This window comes from Dendrobium catenatum, unplaced genomic scaffold (assembly GCF_001605985.2).
Source record: "Dendrobium catenatum unplaced genomic scaffold, ASM160598v2 fragScaff_scaffold_203, whole genome shotgun sequence".
NCBI lineage: Eukaryota > Viridiplantae > Streptophyta > Magnoliopsida > Asparagales > Orchidaceae > Dendrobium > Dendrobium catenatum.
Genome location: NW_021318665.1, coordinates 515,223 through 517,755, shown reverse-complemented (window position 1 = coordinate 517,755; position 2,533 = coordinate 515,223).

The following is a 2,533-nucleotide window of genomic DNA, read 5'->3' as shown; positions in this document are numbered from 1 at the left end:
ATCAAATCTCTCCACTAACTGGTCAAACTGTGAGTGCTGGCGAAGAGGAGCAGGATCAGGAATGGGAGCGGGAGCCTCCTCCTCCTCGGCCCCCTGAGGTTCCTTATCCCCTGGGTGGAGACGAGTACTGTGAAGGATTTTGGAATAATGGAGGTGCGAATGACATGCTGAATTGTCCTAGCATCTTTAACTAAAGAGAAAATATATCCAACATGAAAGGGTGTGTTGGTCTAGCGAAGAAAATGGTTTGTCTTGGACCAGTCAAAATCAGGATCTGAGACGATTATATGCAGCTTATCCCCGGTGGTGGGTAGCTGTAAAAGTTCAGCATAGTCCTGTTATGTGATCTCGATCGGGCGTCGATTTACATAGGAGGTCAGGGATGTGAAAGTAGAATTTATGCACAGTATTGCATAAAATTCTAATAGAAGTTCTGAAGAAAAAGGGACACCAAGGGTAAGAATGAAATAGAGAGAAGTGTGAGCAAAGAGATCCATTACCGGATATGAAAGGTGGACAGGATTGATGGTTCTGGAGAGGGTGATGCCACATTCTTTGTACCGATGGTAAGCTGCTTGATCCTCCACTTCCTTGAATTGAGGGTCCAGGGTGGCCCTCGAGGAACTTCCAGAAGCCTGACGGACTCGCTTCCCACCAGCCATAATGGTTCTGGAGAGGGTGATGCCACATTCTTTGTACCGATGGTAAGCTGCTTGATCCTCCACTTCCTTGAATTGAGGGTCCAGGGTGGCCCTCGAGGAACTTCCAGAAGCTTATATGCAGCTTATCCCACCAGCCATAACAAGAAATCAGTGAGTAAAATTGAGATAAGAAGAAGCTTTGAGGTGAAAACAATGGTTGGAATCACCTGAATTTAAAGAAATGGCCACATCATCCAGGACGATCACAGAATCAGGACGATTTGGTTCAATTATTGTGTACAGGCCGATTGGTCAAAAAGGCAGTCCGATCTTCTGGGCCGATCAGATATCGGCCAGGACGATAAGACACAGGCGATCGTCCCGAGGAGACAAGCCGGACGACCGTTGAAAAAGTAGATCATCCGGGCCAATTAGGTGTATCGTTTAGGACGATGCACAATAATTGATCGTAACGGCCAAAGTTAAAACATTTTAAATTTATGCCACATGTATCGTCCAGGACGAACAATGGATCAGCCAGGATGATTGTCCAATAATGGATCATCCCGGGCTGATTTTAAGGATTTTAAACGTACTGACACATGGATCGTCCAGGACGATCAGGTGTATCGGCAAGGACGATGTCCAAAAATGCATCAGCCCGGATGAAAAGTGTATCGGCCAAGACGATAAAAAATAATTGTAATAGAGTTCGATCATATCGGCCAAGACGATATGGGACAGTCCCGTACGATGAATTACAGTGAGCTCAGAAAAAGTTCAGCAGATGGAATTTTGAAGAGAAATTATCATATTGTCCAGGACGATATAAATATCAGCTAGGACAATGTGACATAAAGTTAAAAATCAAGGTTTAGATGGAGATGATTAGAGAAAGCCCAAACAGACAAAAAATACAAACTAAAAACAACAAAAATAGCTAAAAATATGGAAAAGAAAAAGATGTTTTTATTTTTTTTATTATTTTTTTATTTTTAGCAAAGCAAGCATATGACATATTGCCCAAATAGTTAAATTTTAAAGATTTGAAAGATCAATGAGTTAACAGTGTCACAATCTGAAAACGGTTGAAAATCCGATCTTGTTTACCCTAGCTCGGACTTCTTTCAGGATAAAAATTATCTTTTGAAAACAAGAGGTCTAACTCAGAATAAATTAGATAAAATAAAGATCCGTTCAAAACTTGGATACAAATAAGATATCTTATAAAATAGTATACCAAAGTAATTTGTCTCTATCATGGAATTTGAAATCAAGCCTTTGAAAATATCAAATAACCCATGAGTCCTTCTAAGTTTTGAAAAGAGAGGATAGCTTGTATTTAGTGGGCTCATTTTATGCCTCTTGACACTTTGATTGTCTCTTTGAGCATCTTTTGATTTGTGATACACTTTCGTGTATATACTTTTTTTTTCATTTTGGTGTCATTGGCCATTTTACCTTTTCTTTTTTTTCTTTTTTTTTTTTTTGCAAGCTAAAAACTCTTTAACAAACCCTTAAAAAAAAGTTCTTAGTTGTGATTATATCTTCAAGATATTAGAGAAGATGAGCTCTCTTTCTAACATAGGGAAGAACAAACCACAAAATAAAAATTAAAATCATATGATAAGTGCAATGACAAGATTTTAATTAACTTGAAAGATATATAAAAAGTTTGGAACAAATATATAAGATAGACTATTGTAGCAAGAAAAAAAAAAAGATATTAATTTTAAAAACCATTTGTTAAAATGAGATAGACTTTTTGTTTAGAAAAGAAAACTATATCACCAAAAGAGGTTAGAGGGAGGAAAACCATCAACAGTGTTTTCTCCCTTTACCCGATTTAGAAATGCTAATCATTGGCCATAAATCTCCAAAGTTTAAGAACA